At 41.6% G+C, this 19311-nt stretch overlaps 1 long non-coding RNA gene across 1 annotated transcript; it reads right to left on the reverse strand.

The window, feature by feature from the left end:
- Positions 1 to 2542: 2542 nt before the first annotated feature.
- LOC134432279 (uncharacterized) lies at positions 2543 to 18009 on the reverse strand. Its single transcript, XR_010031281.1, has 2 exons — positions 13566 to 18009; positions 2543 to 5834 (listed from the first exon to the last, which is right to left on the reverse strand). It is a non-coding gene; the product is annotated as an uncharacterized LOC134432279 (long non-coding RNA).
- Between the last annotated feature and the right edge of the window lie 1302 nt (positions 18010 to 19311).

Consider the following 19311-nt stretch of genomic DNA (forward strand, 5'->3'; position numbering starts at 1 on the left):
CATTATATAGCCTCCAGCAAAAGCTGCACAGTGACACATGTTTGAGGTCAGACAGGCTACTGCAATGCTTCAAATGGGCAGCCATGACAGGCCTGCTGCTCCTCACAGGGCACAGAAAGCAAGCAGGAAGGGAAGCAGCAGAATGTGGCAAGTAAGAAACAGAGCATCTTTACAGGGGCACATTCATACTCAGATGTACATTTTTTTCCTGACAAGAAGTCTCTGAATAAATATGACTTCAGCTGCCCTACTCCAGGCCCCAGGAAATGTCCTTTCCAAACCAAGTCTTTCCTGAGATTCCTAGGTGTGGCCCATGAGATTTCACTGGCATTTACATTTTCATTTCTTATTATTAGATGTACTTGTAAGACAGCACTAAGGGAACTGTCATCACTGCTAAGAGCTGGCTCCAAGACATCTGTGGGGGTGGTTTTTTTTTCTGATCATGTTGGTGTTTTAAGAGAGTTGTGGCAACAGTGGTGGAAGCTGTGCAGACTTTATTCAGCAACAACATAAGACAGGAGAAAAAGTACACTTGTGGGAGCACATAGAAAGGGTGCTAGGCTCGGTGTTCCATGTGTGCTGCAGGAATTCAGCACACAACACCCCTGACATCACTGTGGCCCTGCTCCACCCCTGCACTTTCTAATGACTGAAGCAAAACACCAATCATTCTGTCTGCTCAGCTTTTAACTCTCGACTACTTTTTTTGACAGTTCAAGCTTCTGAAGATAGAGAGATGCAAAATGAAATGCAGCATCTAGTGGTCTCATTGCATCACTGCTTATATGGTAACTTCCCTCTTTTCACTGCATAGAATACAATAAACTTAGTCAAGACTTGAAGCATCACACCTTTATATGAACCAAAGAAAACCACGTGGAGACCTTGGCACATAAGTTCTGTTTCCAGCACTAAGGCCAAGGATAGAAGCCCTGTATGGAATAACACACCACCCTATGGTCTCCCAACCTTTGAGCAACCGTCCAGGATGTGATTAAGGCTCCTGGCTGTTACCAAAAGCTGGCAGGGCTCTGCTGGGAAACAGAGCTTTATGCTCATGACACACCAGCAGCTGCAGTCCCAAGCAAGCACAGCAGCTGCTCTAGTGGCAGTTCCTAAACTGCAGCACTGCCTCCACTGGCAGCCATCCCAGGTGGCCAGGCCAGGCATGGATAAAAAGGCCCGAGCATCCCTCCTCTTCCTCTTGCTGTTCTAGGTGTGAAGACAAGGAGCAGGGACCCAAACTGGGGTTTGGCAGCTGCTCCTCTCAGATGGCACCAGAGCTCTGTCCTGCACATCCAAGGCAAATTTTTGGATCCTGTTTGCCTTGTTTTACTGAGACCAGCCAGGTAGCCCCTCCACTTCTGCATTCTGCTTCTTGAGTATTCAGCTGTGCTTTTCCTCTGTTCTCAGATCAACTACTGATCTTTTTAACATCAATAATTCACAAAAACGTCATGAAGTACTTTCTTTCTAAGTTCTAAACAAGTTCATTATGTGACTACTAAGTAATTAGTCTTAAAACACATTTTTAAAGGCAGCTGTAGACAAGATCCAATCTGTTACTAAACCTTGAAGATATTTCTTCATGTGGGAAGCTTGCTTTGCTTCAAAAATACTACCACAGCCTCACTAGGAATGAGCCTGGTCTTTCTCTGTTTCTCGCTCGTTTCTGGAGAAATGCTCCAGAATCTAGGACTGAGGAGGGCATTATAGTACTTCAGTGTCACTGACACTCCATGTGCAGCAAGCAGACTTATCTGCACCCTCCCTTTTGACAGCAAGGCTGTTTTCCAAGGGGAGGCCAATTTGTGTGTCAGAAAACACATTTCCAAGTCTTTTTCTTTTGCTGTTGTGTTCAAGAATAAACAGCACACTGCAGCATGCCAAGTGGAAAAATGACAGGAGGCTGACACATTGTGTGCCATTTGGATCATGTCATGTCACAGAGTCTTGGCTGTGGCAGGACTGCCAAAGGGAATGGCTCCCCAGAAAATCTGGGACTTCATAAGCTGGAGAGAGGAGATCAAGTCCTCAGAAAAAAGGACAGAAATAGTCAATACAGGGACAAACTAATCCTTATGAACAATATATTTTCCTGTATGGTTTTTACTCCCTTTAGCAAGAATTCCAAATAGATGGCACTAGTCTTTAATTATTATTTAGGGGGGAAACCAGTGAAAACTAGTAAGAAGCATTATGCAGGACCTGACAAGAAACACTAGTTTTACTTTCTCAGTAAAATCTTAAAAGGCTGCTCTTTCATCATTCTCTCTGACAGCAGCTGATGTCATGAACAAAAGACTTGGCAGTCACCAGATTCTTCTCTGATTATGTAAATGCTATTACTCACACACACAAAAAAAAAAAAAAAAAAAAAAAAAAAAAAAAAAAAGTTAAAAAAGATGCTAAATTTTCAGATGTTTGAGATATTTAGCGTTTTTTGTTTTTTGAACAAGAACTCTTTACATACCTATGCCTGTTTATTTGCCTACCTATGCAAATTCTGAGGATCAAAAATGAGCCACCAACTTTCAGATACATTTAAAATAAATTTTATTTTTGTAAGTAGATGAAGCAGGTTATAACCAGGCAGCTTGGGCACAAATACAGCTATAAAGGAAAAAGGCTGATTGGGTAAATAACCTATAGTGCATGGGCAAAATGAGTGATGCACAGGACTGTGAGCCACGGGTAAGAGCTGCTTCTCAAACTCAGTTTTCACGTGTGCAGCTGGTCTGTGTTGTAGGGAGGGCAGGGCAGAGGGGTGGAAAGCCCACCTGTGGCACCTTGCTTTCCAAGGCAGAAGACCCATTTTGCACCAATTGTATTAAGAAGCTCATAATTAAGTGCCCTGTCAAATTTCCTCATTACCCTGCCTGTGCATGCAGAAGGTCAGTTGTACTCTACTCATTTGATAGTGGGTACATGCACCAGTGTCTGAGGATTTAGGTGGCTCTGTAGGAAATGTTCACTGTAAAAGCTAGAGGAAAATGTTCCAGCAATGGGAAAAAATATGAGTATTGCAATAAGGACCTGCATATCACCTCTTCAAGATGGCATCTTGATGCTGGTGTTAATATTTAGGGCTTTTCTCCAGTGGTCTGCCTGTATCCACCACCAAATCTTTTCCTCCTCAATCAGCAGGAGTTCTGTGCTGAAAGTACTAGTTAATTTTTTGTGAGAGGTTTCTGGTAGGATTAGTTGGATTAGTTCTTTGTTGTTTTTGTTGAGTGTTTGGTTTTTACTTTTGTTTTTAAAGAAGGTAGCCACCAATTTACACAATTATGAGAGGAAATAGAGCAGCAAAATAAAAGTTAAACTGGTATTGAGTTGTAGTCTTTACTAATAGGGTTTTTTTACTTTACCTAATAAAAATGAAATGTTTTTTCAGTAAGAAATAGGACTCTCACATAAGTCAGCAAGTATTACTTATGCATTAGCAGAGATTATTCAACAATTCAGTGCAATCCTCACAGCTGGTCTTTGAACAGAGGGTGAATAAAGGCAATGTAGTTTTTGCTAGATGAAAAGCACATCAGCAGAGCTCTTGTTAGAGCTACAATCACAAAAGACACACTTGACAAACTGCATCCTAACTGTGCTGTCCAAGGAATTCACAGCTGGTTTCTGCGCAAACATTATTCAATCAGGCATTTTTCTTCTGTGGTCACCCTGTGGGCAAGCACAGCCAGGGGGAGAGGAGGCCAGGATGTTACTGCTGGTACCATTCCTTCCCTTCCCATAACTGTTACTTTGCCCCTTGGCACTGCGAGCACATTGAATTTCCTCGCTATTGATAACACAGTAGGCGATGTATCAAAGGCATTTCATTGCTGGGTGGGAGCCCTGTCACTGCTCCAGCAGAAAAGGAGGGCAATTAAATTTCCTGAGGGTAGGTGGGGTGGGGTTACAGAGCACAGGCCCCCGAAGATCACCCCTGCTCAAAGCCTGCAACAGGACAAGTCTGGAATCATCCATGCAACATTACAATGGATGTCCCACCTGCTTCCATTAATCCTCCCCATCTCAGCTGACTCCTTGCTTGTCATAGTGTCAGAAAATACATGGAAGTTCAGCAGAAAAGTTTGGTCAGACCTCAAAGCACAATGATTTCTGTCTATTTTTCTTTTCCAAAACACAGGCACTGTTTCTCAAAAAATGAGATTTCACTTCAGTCTCTCAATTTGTTTAGTTTATATGTATGTTTATCCTGAAACTCCTCTTTTGATCTCTTCTACAGTGCTTGAGCCATGCAACAGCTGATTATTTCTGTTTGAGAGAAATCCATTCCTACAAGGCACAGGTGTCATCTTACTATGTATCCATACATACTTTTAAAGCAAATTATTATTAGAGGCGAGCAGAAGGCAGAGCTTCTCTAATTCCCTCCTGTTCAAATGTTAACATTTTAAGTCAAGCTCAGATGACAGGACTATGCTTCAGTGATACTGAGCACAGATGGGAAAAAGAGAGTGCAACAATATAGGTTGAGAAAAATAAAGAAACGTTATCTTCCATGTAAATTTGTAGGTTTTTCTCTTAATTAAGCCAGGCATGAGCTGTTAGTGTCGCTGTCCAGCCAAAGGGTGATGCCGCTGGGCAATCAGCTCACACTGAATTGAGGCATGGCTGTCCTGGGAAAGGGTCTCAGCCTTCCCCTATCCAGCCTCCCTGTGGGGGAGAGGCCAGCCCTTGGGGCAGGTGGGTGCAGTGGGCAGCCAGCTCTGACCATCAGGGCCACCCTGGCTCAGAGCAGGGAGGTGGCAGCTGCTCTCCAGATGGTGCCTTGGCTTCGTCCATCGCCCTTCATCGCACACCCCTCACTCATGCGTAAAACTGCGGGTAGGGATTGCACGGAAATCCAACATCAGTTGCAGTAAAATGCAGCCTCAAAGAACAGCAAAGCGCTTGCAGAAAAGCAAACATAACCAGGAAGAAGTTTTACTGTAAGTATTCTAGGTGTCTTGCCCATTTATAATTTCTTGATCATGAAGATCAAAGCTAAGCACTTTATTTTTATTTCTTTGTAAGCTTTGCTTCAGAGGTGCTTTACAAAAGAGTCAGAGGGAAGAAAAGGCGTGATTCTGCTATCACTACTATGACACTATTAAATCCACATGGAGTAGTTCAAATATGGAATAGCTCCCCCTCTGAAAATAGCATTCATCCCCTGAAGCTATAAGCTAAAGACACAACTCTTCCACAGAAGATGCTGTTAAGGTTAGATTGCTTCTGAATTTAGGGAGTTTTGTATCACCTTGACGTGTGGTAGCATCCAGGAATTAAGGAGGTTTTGGGTGGGCCCTCCAGTCATGCTGTCACCAGGCTGGCTCTGGGAAAAGTAGTGCCCTTAGCAGGGATCCCAGCCAGGCTGCCTCAGTCAGTGTCTCTCACTGCTGCTGGTGCTGATGAAGCTGCTGAGGTCAGGAGGGTTGTGGAAGGCTCATTTACACCACCAAATGTTCTGCTTTGTATCAGGCAGAACATTCAAACAGTGCATCTTGTAGCTGAGTGGTCTTCTATCTCCAGGTTCCTCTGACTGTCCCTTGCTGTAACTGGAATTGGCCTGGCTGATGATGGAAAGTTATTTCAAGGCTTCTGTAGCCTTCGGACTCAGGTTTCAAGACCGGAAAGAACATTACATGTTTCTCTTAGATCCCAGTCAAGCCATGGCATTGATTTGTCAAGGACCTTTCAAGGCTGTTGATTTGTCACTATCCATGTAAATCCCTACAGGACACATCTGTACCCACCAATTACTGCAAAACATTTTCCTTGCAAACAGGAACCTCCTGCCTTCCCACATCCACGTGCACTTAGACAAGTACCTGAAAGACACAGAAGTTTTAAATGTATTTTTTTAAAGGGATGTGAATACCATCAGCAAGAGTCAACTTTCACAACTCTCCCTTGTTTCAGCATCATTTAAAAGCTCTCAGATACTCTATAGAATTGAAAAATCAATTCTACTTTTCTGAGAGTAAAGAGAATCTGCTGAAAAAATCATGTTAAAATAAAAAATAGCACCGAAACCACAGTAAGTATGGTCTCTCTTTCCTTCCTCCCCTGTTGCTCCTGCTATTAAAATTCTTTTTGAGTACTTATTTAAGCACTTCTTACAGTGTTTAGTCATTCATTATGAAAATTGTCATGTCCTTATGTTCATGGTTTCCCGTCCTGCACAATTAGGAGACATCCATCAACAACATCGTAAAACATACACCTGCACTATAATCAAGTCCAATATTAACTGCAACAACCCTTCCAACAAAATATTGTGTGCATAGTTAGGAAATTTTAAAAGGGCACATGAGTCTTAAAACCTTTGCACTGAAAGAAAAAAGAAGAAAAAAATCCTGACTTCCAGCACCCACATACATAAAACATCACTTTGAGTCATAAAATGCTCAAGATCTGTCCTACAAAAGAAATGCTCTTAAATATCCCACCATTCATCTTGGAAACTTGTTTTTGAACCTTCTGTGAAGACTAGAAGGTGCTTCTTACCTATTCCCCAATTTATCCTCTCATTTTTTGTGCTGGTATTGTCTTCCATGTCATAAAGTTCTTTTTCTCCAACCCTGGCCAGTTTCCCTTCAGGGTTTGATCCAGCATCATTAAACCACCAATCAAGAACAGCAGAGAACAGTAGTTGAACAGCAGTTTAAAGTATTTTAACAGTAGTTGAAGCTCCAACATAGATAATACATTTCTGCAGTATACACATTGTGCAGGCTGTGGGAATAAATGGCTTGGAGTGTCTTGAACATCTGGTCCCTGAAAGCTGTGTCAAGTGTGGAGCTGCAGTGATGGACAGGACAGAGATCGAGACCTTCTCTGTGTATTTCACAGGGAGCTTGATGTGTCCTCTCCTGAGAGCCCAGCTGAGCGTCCAACCAATCTCCCTTCCACAGGTTAAATGGACACAGAAGAGCCAGCCAGTGAGTCTGCACTCCTGCCTTATTATTTTCTGTTTCATCAACTAACCTTTTCCTTTTACATTATGTTCTTTTTCTGGAAAAAGTATTATTTTATGTTATTGCAGACACCTCATGTAGCAACAGATTGAAACAGACCTTACACATTAAAGGCCCTTTCAGACATCTTGAAATGGAGATGTTTCAGGGCAAGAGCCCTGTTGCTTTTCAGGGACTGATATTGTCCAGTGAAAAGATCGAAGAAAAATGAGGGTAAAAGTGGGGGTTTCTGCAATGTTTCTCTTTTACCAACCAGTCTTCGTCCTTCTCATGACACAAAACTTACAGCAAAATGGAATGGTATTTTAGGGTACTGCACTACTGCAATTTGCATACTCAGTAATATCTCCTGTCCAGTTTTGAAAGAGCAACTTAGTTTTGAAAGAAGAAAATGATGAAACATACAAAAACCTCAAGAAGGTTTTCCATCATTGCATGCCACATTACAAAACCTTGAGAGAAAGGAAACCTCCTCTGAACTACTGCGAGCTGCACAACCACCTTTCCCAGCTACACCTCTGCAACACTGCCTGCAATGCAGCATCTACAGACCTGTCTGGCTCACAAATGTGGAGCTCTGGTTTTACTTTGACTTGTGCTGTAGCACGCAAGAGGCAATATAACAGCCAATACAAGCAAGAAAGAGAGAGGAAGGAACATGGACATTCTAGTTTCTTTCATTGTAAAATAGAAATTATCTGGAATGTATTAAATGACTGTACCCAACCTTTGCTCAGTCTATGGCCATAATGACAAGTAAATTAGGGAAAGAAAAAACATGAATAAGTGTTCTGCATAAAATGCCTCCCTTCAAAGTGTAAATTATCATGAGTCACTGTTGACTAATCTAAAAGGTCAATTTGCAAAACTGGAGAAGCACATACAGTCTAGAAAAACATGCTGTCAGCTCCTCCAAAACTCAAAGCAGCAATGGTTTTGTCCTACTTAAATCATATAATCCCAATTGTTGCCAGGTTAGTTTCATTCCCTGTAGAAAGTCACTCTAAGGCAATAATTAGATTCACACCTTTTAATTGCTTTTTTTCCTCTTTGGGTTAAAAAGGCCAGAATTTTTGCATTTCTGTTGGGAGGGAAAAGAAAGCAGAGACTGAAAAAAAGCCTGCCCTAAGAGATCTGTGACTTCTCTCTCAATCCAAGACACATTCCTGCTCTTATAACCTTTTCTGGGCACACTGAAGGAAGAGTTTCTGTATGATTTGGGAATTGCAAAGACAGATCCCCATATCAGCCACCTTATGGCCAAGGAGCAACAAGGAGAGGAGCTACCACATCTCTGGATTTGCTCACCTCTGCTGGGAAGAGGAGAATGCTGCATGTGCAGAACCAGGTCGAGGATGCAAACCAATGTAAAACTCCCTTTCTATAGTCCCAAATCTCTTGCCTCCTTTCTCAGAGAAGTGAACATCATAATAGAGACTAAGACTAATCAATGAGAAAGCAAGGGGGAAACCAAAGGCAGAGCAAATAACTGGGGAGGCCAAAAAATAAAAGGGAAGTTCAAAGAGCTAGGGGGAAAAAAACTAAGGAGGAGGAAACAATGAGCCAAATTCAGATGGGAAATAAGGGATAAAAACTTCACTGTAGTCACTGTTATAGAGGTATATTGCAAGCAAAATTCACAGTCCAGCGACTGCAGGATGAGGCAAAGCTAGTTAATACTGAACTGAACATCCCCACTGAAATTTAAATGCATCCAATGCATAACACAGGGGCCCAAAGCCTCCTGGAACTGTGGAATTAAACAGCTTTATAGTTAACAGAGTTCCAGGAAAGACTGTGAGACACTTTTAGGCAGTGAGGGAGCAAAGAACATTTCAAGCCAATAAGTCTTTGGGAAAAGTTTGAGTAGGCAATGAGAAGGACCAGCAAACCCTGCAGAATGATAGATGAAATTCAAAAGGAGCAAACAAAAAAAACCACTCTTGAACTGCTGAAGTTAATTTTTAAATGTGAAATAAGGTGGCTCTCAGATGTTCTGCACCCCTGGTAAATAGCAGTGATGCACTTAAAAGTGGGTGCTAGGGTTGCCCTGGTTATAGAAAAGTTGTGTGGTCTTAGCACTGTTTTTACATTAATTTCTCCCGTGTCTGGGACCCTCAACACATTGTTTGTTCCAGCACAGCTTATGTTGTCACTGAGAAGGCTCCAGCTACATGGAAACACTGTACAGAATAGTGGGGCATTAGCACTGGGAATTGAAATAGGAAGAAAAAAATATCACACATATTAAGAAAAAAAAAAAAAAAGCTGCATACATTAGAAGTTATCTAATTCCTAGCATAAGTAGGCTGAAATAAATTTTGTTCAACTTGGTTAGTTCTTGGGTTCTTTGGGATGATCCTTGCAAGAACATAGACAGAAATTCCAGGAAGAAAAGGCTTGAAATCAATGTTACAGCAAATACAGTCTAACTGACCTAAAGGTCTGGTTTATGTGAAGAAGGAACAGGAAAGCTAATTTTTTTCTCTCTGTATTTGAACCAAGGAAAAACATCCCCTGCTATGCTTGAATTACTCCTAAGTGTTTTCCACAGTCCACTACAAGTTTTCCAGAGCATACTTCATGTCTCCCTGCTTGTGCAGCATTCTTAGGGCAACTCTGGCAACCCACAAAAGTTTGGTTCTAATGTCCTTGCTTTTGAAAATCATCAAGAATGCATCAAGCTGTTTCCATTCTGGTTGACAAAGGTATTTTCCAGTTATCCCTCAATATTCTCTTTCCTGCCCACGCCTTTCCACATTTCCACCTTCCACCAGGGATAAAACACATTGCACTATACTAAACACAGAATTATCTCTTAAGAAATTCTGCTTGCTTGAAAATCAAACCAAACAACTAGAGGTGCAATCCTTGGTATCCAACACAGTGATCCAAGAAAAATCTTTGTCCCTTCCTGAAATCTACAGCATCCCTCACTCTGCTATAAACTGCAGACAAAGGTACCAATCCTTTCTCAGAAATACACAGGAGCATCCTGGAAAAACCCACTGCCTTTTAATCAAGTAGCACAGGTCCTCCCACCTGCAGCACAAATTCTTACTGAAACTGAATTTCTCTGCCAGCAGTTTTCTGTGTAAGAAGCAGCATTCCAATTCCACTTAACAACCAGCTTAAATTTTTTGCTCTGCAGCAAAATGGGCAATCCTATGGAGGATTAAGGAACATTAAGATTTTAAAGTGCAAAATAAGAAGGAAGATCAAAAAGCATAATATACCACTAGCTCACTTGGAAGAAGAGCTGCCTGTTTTGGACACAGCAAAGGATAAAACCAAGACAAGGCATGGGAAATTAGAGGGCTGGAAGAGGTAAATTTTAGGCCTGGATGCACAACCTCTTAACTTTACCAATAATAAATATTATCTGTGTATCATACAGTGATACTACTTTCTCAGTGTCTGTAGTACCGCTCTGAAGGAGAGATGTACCTTGCAAGGACATTTATCACTGTCTGCTTCTATGAAGTTTTGCTGTCCTAGGTCTTTGCTGTTCCTTGCTCTAGCCACATCAGCAGGACATCTTGTTACAGCAGGACAAAAGTATTAAGGAAAGGCAGCATGTTTTATTCTTGCTAGAGGTCAATACCCTGTTTTAAAAGTTGCAGTTGCATTTTTAGGAGATATGGCTAAAAGTATGTAAGCAATCATTTTTCTGAGGGCAAGGCTGAGTTAATGAATTGACATGCTTTTCTGTATTGTCTCTTTACACCATTCTTTGATACAGATATATGACAAATGTGCTCTACAGGGTGTTTAGAAAAAACTTAATGCAGTTTTTCCTCCTCCTCCAAAAGTAAGACTGGTTTCTCTGACTGTGATGGATGTGCTCTACTTCTGTTTTCCATTGATCCTAGATTGTAAAGGAATAGTAAAACAGCCTTTTTCCTGCATTTGCATCATCCAGCTACAGGTCAGAAATGTTGATTTAGGATTTCAAGCGCTATTTCTAAGCAGGGTTTGCAACAACAGTTCAGGAATTCCTTGTGTCAAATAACTCAGCAGCTCTTTTTTTTTCTTTGCCTCTTAAAAATTGCTTTTATCAGCTTGTCCTCAAATGAAGGCTAGTCTGTCATTAGTTAGAGCAAACAGGGGGTCTGTTGGAGATCACTGCACAGGGAAGCTGCACAGAAGGACTTCTGTGCTAAACATCACCCCCAGGGAGCCTGCAATAACTAACAATATCACAGCTGCCTGCATGTAGTTTAACTTTATTCAATGAACTTTTTGATAAAATTTTGATGCTCACTGGAATGCTGGGGAAAACAAAAAAATTCCACTATATGAAGGCATTATCACTGTTTTCTTATGGAAAACAACCTGTGTATGCATATTCCAGGACTTAAACTATGCAGTGAGTGTGCCAGTCAGTACATGAAAAGAAAAGCACGTTACAGCATTGTGGGCTGTACAAAGTAGAGGACAATAATATCTGTCACCAAGGCCTACGTTTGGGTCAACTTTGGTGAAAGCTTAGTTTTGTTTTGGTTTTGGGTGAAGAACAGGAGATCAGACAGAGACAGCAGGATTATTCACTGCCCTTGTAGGATTCAATTGCGCTTATTACAAGTGCAAGGGCCACCTTCTGCTTCCATTCCTCACACAAAACCAAAGAATAGAGAAAACCCACAGATTTCCTTGTTCAGTACAAGCATAAATCTCAGCATGATTATCCAAATGATAAAGGGCTCCTGTCACTGTGGCAGATGGCTCATACATTGTTCAAGGCAAGGATATTACAGGGCTTAGACAAGAGGATCCATGTCCTCAAAAACACCTCGAAGCCACCTTAAAAAACAAATTGCAAGACAAATTTACCCTTTTACTTCTGATAAAATCCCTTCTTCCTGAAACCAGTATGTTGTTCTTAGGCTGAAGGACAGCATTAGAAAAAATTCAGATATGTAAATCCTACACACTTTATGTTATCTCAAAGTTGTTTCTAATAAGTTGCCAACATCTCAGCTGAAAATTATCATGTACAGCCATCATTTAGTTTAGAAGTTATATGATGTCTCATTAATTGCCTCTGGCTGCTTTTTCCAAGACAATAATCAATAACCTGTATTTCAATTCACAGGTTTGGTATCCTGAGACATGCAGACACGTTTCAGTGACTCAGCTGGACCTGTGAGAAACAATATGTTTAGTTAGCTTTAGGTGACATATTACTTACGCTTGATCAAAATATGAACTAGGAAGCACCATGAAGTACAGCTTTAGCACTCACTGCCATGCCCACCAGGGTCATTTAGAGCATTGTGATTTTAGACAAGGACATTAGTGGAACAAGGCATACAGAGGCTGATCAGTCACACACAAGTTTTGAAAACAAGACAGATAACATTACCTCTCAATATTTCAACAATTGCAGTGCTCTGAATTTAAAAGTCCTTGGGTAGTGTGTTTCTGGGCCTGCAATTTCCTTCTGTGCCTAGGACTGATGTGAGCAGAAAGCTTTAGAGAGGATGTGGTATCCTACATTATCAGTGTAAAAGCCAGCACTATGCCTTACAAAATTTCACTACCTGGTCAAGAGATCCAAACTAAAATTTAAGTGGTATCACTGGATATTTGCTTCTTTAAAATAATTTAGAAATATGTAAAAAAAAAAAAAAAAGCTACAAAGCATTTCATTTCAAAAACATTTGAAACATAGCATCTCTAGCATGGAAAAGAAAATGTAGAAAAAATATCCTGCAATTATAGAATATTCTGAGCTGGAAGGGACCCATGAGGATCATCAAATGCAACTCCTGGCCCCACACAGCACCATGCCCAAGAGTCCCACCATGTGTCTGACAGCATTGTCCAAACACTTTGTGTACTCTGTCAGGCTTGGTGCTGTGACCACTGCACAGGAGAGCCTGTTCCAGTGCCCAGACAACCTCTGGATGAACACAATTTTCCTGATAGTTAGCCCAAGCCTCCCCTGACTCAACTTTAGGGGACAAGACCCATTCCCTTGGGTCTTGTCACTGGTCACCACAAAGAAGAGATCAGTGACTGCACCTCCTCTTCCTCTCACAGGGAAGTTGTAACTGCAATGTAACTCAGTCTCCTTTTCTCCAGGCTGAACAGATCAAGTGCACTCGGCCTCTCCTTGTATGGCTTCTCCTTGAGGCCCTTTACCATCCTCATGGTCCTCCCTTAGACATTCTCTAGTATCTTTGTATCTTACATGGTGGTACCCAAAACTGCCCCCAGCACCTTACATGAGGCTGCCCCAGAGCAGAGTGGGACAATCCCAGCTGGGCCTGATGCCCCCAGGACAGGATTGACCCTCCTGGCTGCCAGGGCGCTGCTGACTCAGATCCAACTGACCATTGACCAGGATTCCCAGGTCCGTTTCTGTGCTGCTTTCCAGCCTCTTTTCAGCATCTCCCAATTGAATGGGAGCAAACTTTAATTTACCTTTGAATCCTGTGTCTAAGTTTTTTATGAAGATCTGAAGAGCACAGGGATGAGGATGGAGCCCTGTGAAATCCCACTAGTCACAAGTCACCAGTGTGATTTCACTCCATTCACTGTCACCTTTTGTGCCTGACCCATGAGCCAGTTACTCACCCATCACTTGATCTGTTTATCCAGCTGTGGGCTGGGTGTTTTGTGTTCTGGGTGTTTTGTCCAGAAGGGTCCTGGAAGAGACAGTATTGAAATCTCTGTTGAAATCCGAAAGACTGCATCAAAACTGCATGGTTTCCCTTGAGCCCCATAGGTGGGTTACTTTGTCACAAAATTAAATCAGATGCAACCAGCAGAACTTTCCCCTCACAAAGCCATGCTGGCTGTGGCCAAGAGCTGCATTGTCCTTCAGGCATTTTTCAGTACCTTCAGGAATAATTTTCTCCATAATTTTACCAGTGACACCACTGAATGTGTGACTGACAGGCCTGCAGTTTCCAGGGTCATGCTTCTTGCCCTTCTTGAAAACTGGGACAATGTTCACCAGTTTCCAATCAACTCAAGCATTTTCACAGGCATCCTTACTCACAGGTTCTCTGAGCAGCCTGAAGAAAATATGATCTACTGAGACTGCATGGTGTCATCAAAAATCTGGACAGGATGAAATGGAGATCTATTTAAAAGTTAATCACCTTACTTCAGCTTTTAAAGTATTTTAGCTTTCTCATCAGAATAAGTGTGCAATTATTAATAAGTCACAATTTCAGCCCAAAACATACAGGGAGCTCTGCAACAATAATTAGTTTTTGATAGTACTAAACTCTGGAGAGGGGAATGAATCAATTAATATGAGGTGGGAGATAAGGGACCTGAAAGAATTGGAGGCAGTAAGTGAAGGGAGGAAGCAGTTTTGCATTATTTTTTAAAAGAACACCACCAAGAAACACAAAGTCAAGAAAATCTGCAAAAAGTGCAGAAAGTAGAAAAGATACAGACGAAAGGCAGCAGCAACACTTGAGAAGAATAAAAGCAAGATATTTTAATTCTGATTCTGTCACAATTCAGTGTATAGGCTTGGAGAAATGGTTTCTCCCATGACTCAGTCCTCCTCTGTTTGAAATTGGAATGACAGTTTTTCAGAAGTGTTTTCCCCCGACCTTTCCACAGCATGCTAATCACTGGTGAAAGAAAAGCATGTGAAGCCTTCTAGCAGGTTTGCAATTGCTAAGTAATGGTGTTACTGCCTGTAGTTTTGAAAATATTGGTAAGAAATCTAGTACTTGCCATGCTGTGCGGGACCTGTGGTATGTGAGGTCTCACTCCCTCCTGCACAGAGGATGCTTCTCTGGAATTTGCAGGTGTTCAGTGGAATAGTGGAAGCTGCCAGACACTCAGGACTGGAGTAGGCTATTGGCAAGAACAATGAAGAAGGCAGACAAGGCAAGAGCTGAAGTGACAGGTGCCTGAGTCATCACTGCAGGGACACAGACACCATCTGAGTCAGAGCCCAGGTCTGTGTGACAGCTCGTGTCATCGCACGGAGGAACTTCCGACTGAGGACTCGCATGTGGGGAAAAATGAACTGCAGTGGCTGCTAAGGAGCTTGATGTATGAGGCAAAAGAGCTATCACTCCTGAGCCCTCCTTGGAGACCCAGTGGGGCTGCCCCTGCAGCACTTGCCACCAAACCATCTCTAGACTCTCTGGCCTGAACAGAATCTCTAAATATTCAGGATCTCAAAACCTCAATGTTATGTCAGATACTGTGTCAAGGTGTCTCCTTGAAAGGAAAAAAACAATGACAAGAGCTAAAGTCATCTGCAAAATTGGGTTTAAAAAAGAAAATAAGTAGAAATTCCCAGCCAGCAGTGGTATGAGATTGAGATGTTTTTAATATAGAACTCATGTTGCAGGACCTGTGATTTACATACTGTAAATAACCAAAAGTAGTAAGGAAAAAAACCACATTCCAGTTCTCAGCAAAGGTTTGGAACAAGGAAAAAAAATTTTTTTGTCCCTTTTAGGTATTCACACTAATAACATAAGTGTTCTATAACTTTGATTAAAGGAAATAATTTCATCTTTAATTTCAACTTTGAAGTAATTTCCAGCACAAACACATTTTAATTAAAATAGGAGTGGACTTTTTTTCCTTGAATAGTAATCATTCTTTCTGTCCTTGGAGATCAGATGAGCATGTTGAAGTGTCTGAAATTACAGCAGAAAATTTTGATTGTTTTTAAGGTTAAATTATGTAAGACAGTAGCATAAAGCAACAGCTTCAGTATTGAAAGAAGAAAAGTGTTTATTTTTGAGCACTTGTTATGAAACTGTAATGAAAAAAAGAAATAAAAAACAAACCAGGAAAAAAAAGCACCCCAAGGTTCCTAGATTAGTTTTGTTTTTAAAAGCAAAATGGTTTGCAATCCTGTAGAAACCTGAAACTGCCTGAACACAGCAAGTCACTTGATCTGTATTGAATCTTAAAGTGGAAATAAAGCATTTTTTCATTTCAACCTAAGGCCCTCAGTAACACTGAGGTGTGTTTAGTGTGTGTGTATGTGTAAGTGTTAGGGAAGGAACCCATGCCAAGGTTTTTATTTGTATCCCATTGATATTGTTCAAGATCTTTATTATGGTGGTTTGTGTTGTAATATGCTTTATGAAACTTCCTCTGCCAATAATTTTCTATTAACAAGCTGGTGAGACACAGCATTGAGTGTTGAGCTCAGAGCAGGTATGACCTCTGCAGTGAGAAGTTGTCCTATGCTGGACAGTCTTCTTTGTCACTGTTTTCAGGCATGGCTGGTTTTGCTGTTGCTGATGTATTGCACCTCTAGTCCACAGGAGCTAAGCGAGGCAGAACAAGGACACCTGTGTGAGGTGTGTGACCAAGTGGATGACGGCAGAGCTTTGAAGGGAAGTGGACTGGTTAAGGAAACATCAGGGAGTCTGAGAAAAAGCTGCTGGAGCCACACACTTCCTTCCCTGAGACAGAAATAGGAACATGTGTGAGAAAAAACATCAAGATCCTGTATCCCACACCCTGCACCCCCACCCCCAACCACAGAGAAGGCAGTACCTTACAGTAAAGGAGAGAATAGAGGCAAATCTGTGCTTAGGGTGGCAGGTGAACCCTCTCCAGGTATCTGCCTCACCTCCTCTGGTGCCTCTACACAAGAGGTGTGAGGCTCTGGAAGCGGCAGGTCTGTCAGCTGATAATGAGGATGATGGTCCATCTACCCCAGAGGTGCTGCCAACCTCAGAAAAGCCAACCCTTGTGTCATGACCACCTCCATGAGGAACAAAAGATGGGTTACAATTGTTCCTTGTCCTTTCAAAATGCTTAAAAGGCATTCCTTATCACCAGACAAGACTTCATGTACATCTTACAAATATGCAAATTATAGTTTTACTATAAGCTAATTTGTGTTTATTTTTCTAGGAGCACCTAATAGGAAAGATACACAAAAGCACAGAAAATTGGAAGAAAATCCTTATTTTTCCCCTAGAGGAAAAAAAAATGCCTTGTGCTACACTTCTCAGTATTGAAAACATTTATCACATAAACCCCATGAATACATGCCTGAAGGATTTTACCAAGCAGAGGTGCTGAGGCACCTCAGCAGATCCCCTCCCCTGGTTTGGCATGGGGGGTTGGTGCAGACTAGCTCTCACTCCCAAACCAGCAATCCCTCTCCCACAGCCCCTGCCATTGCCTGGTGCTGAGAGGGGAGTTGTGATGAACAGTGCTCTAATAAGCAAGACAATAAACAAACAAATAAATAAACAATTATATAACCACAGTTATAATTAAAGCTGTCTGTATTTTCACCTCAGACATCTCTCTGCATTTCCCCCCATGAAGTATTAGTGTTTGATTTTATTATTGCTTATATATATATAATTATTATTTTTGTTTTATTGTTTTAGAGGGTTTTTAATTTTCTGTTCTCTCCTAGATTTCCTCAATTTCAGTGTCAAAAGAACTGCTTGACTGCCAGGCACCCAGGCTCCCAACAGCTGGATGCTCTCTAGAAGCTGCTGCTCTCCACCCAAAGGGCAGCCCAGCATCCCAGAGAAGTGAGAAAAGCGCCCCCCCACAAGCCAAGGAAGTATCAAGCGGCTGATTAATGGCAGGCAAAAGCTGGGCCACATGCTGCAGCTCACACATCCAGGAAGCCCTCTGGCAAAGATTAAGCTGCAGCTCATGGTCCAAGGAATTGCACCCTCTCTTTAGCCCTGAAGGGGAGTTTTTGTTGTGTTGCTCTCTGCTCACTGGCTCTCGTGCTGGGGCAGGCATTGAGGGGCTCATCCCCACACCTGGCCTGGGCCACCCTAGCTCCTGCAGCCCCTCAGAAGCCCTTTTCTATGCCAAAGAGATCTGCCTCCCTCGCCCAGATCCAGGCTGGGAGTTTTGACAGGAAGAGCAATCCTAAGAGTGTTTTTTCATAAAAGCACTGCTGACTAAAATACATCTGCCACTCAGTGGATTGAGCCATTTGATTTGACATTTAAATGCAGAAATCTCTTACTGTGAAGTGATTTAACACTCCACTGAAACATCATGGTTACAACATAATTTTCAGAGTAAGAAAAGTTTAAAGAGTCACCTGTCCAACTAAGCTGTTCCCAGAAGTTTAACAAGGTCTGCAGTTGTCTCTTTTTGGGCAGAAGCCCTAAAGTTGTTGCTGATGCTGGCAGCATTGCCTGTCCCTCTCCCTTCTGCTTTACAGGAGTAGACAGGAGCAGAATAGAAGGGAACAGATAGGCGCAGAGTGCTACAGCACTCCCTAGGCAACTGCACCCAGCCCCTCCTCTCCTCCTTCTCCCAGGAAAAGGCTAAAGGGGCAGCTTTTCTGAGCACTGTTTGGAGAGAAACGTGTTGTTGTGGCTGGGAAAGAAAAATGGACAGTGTAAGAGGGGATAGAGGAAAAGCTGAGAAAACAAGAGGCCTCTGAAAAATTTCATGACTGAACACAACACAGGAATAATGGAGGAAGAAATCAGTTCTTCACTGGAGAAAAATACAAAATAATAAATAGCAAGAGAAACTGAAAAATCCAAAATAATAGTTCCAAACCAACAGATTAAATCAATGCATTCCTCTCTGCCTTTTTGGCAGCACTAGGCTGATGATTGCCCACTTATCCACAGCTGAGGATAATACATTTCACATGAGGATTAATAGGAAGATTATATTTTTTTCCTCCTTACTATTTCTGAAAATAATATAATACATCCATCCAAAGCTAATACAACCTACTTTTCAAATCCAGAATGCATTTTCAGTGACCTTTTAAGGAAATCCAATATTGACAGTTGATGCACTGTAGAGTATAGTGGAAATATGGGAAGGTTAGAGGACAGTGAAAGACAAAAAATATACCCATGTTCCTCCTTTCTTGTGTGTTTCATTTTTCCTGCTCTCAAAAAAGAAAGGTTTTCACCTCATACACATCTGAGTGCTCAGAAACATGATGATGACCAAAAGGTTATTAGAAAGCATTTAACTTTCTGCCACTTTTACAAGAGATGTAATAGGTATGTGCTCTCTATCTTTCATTTTCATCGCTTGCAGCAAAATATTTTCCAGGTTTCAGCACAGTGCCTTTTTCCTTTTCTTGATGATGCTCACCACAGGACTATTTCTGATAAGGATAGTATGATTTCTCTCCTACACCTGCAGAGTTCTATTTGTCTAGTGTATAAAAACACAGTGCACTGCCTGGAGTTAATATGCCAAAGCAAACTAAGAAAACCAGACTGAAATCAATGCAGTTAAAACATGCATGGATTTGGTTCAATTAAAAAAAATTATTACAAATATAAGAAGAATCTATCTAAATTCTTCTTTTAATACCAATCAGACCAATGTCAACAATAAAGTTCCAGTAACCAAACAATAA

This window comes from Melospiza melodia, chromosome Z, assembly GCF_035770615.1.
Source record: "Melospiza melodia melodia isolate bMelMel2 chromosome Z, bMelMel2.pri, whole genome shotgun sequence".
NCBI lineage: Eukaryota > Metazoa > Chordata > Aves > Passeriformes > Passerellidae > Melospiza > Melospiza melodia.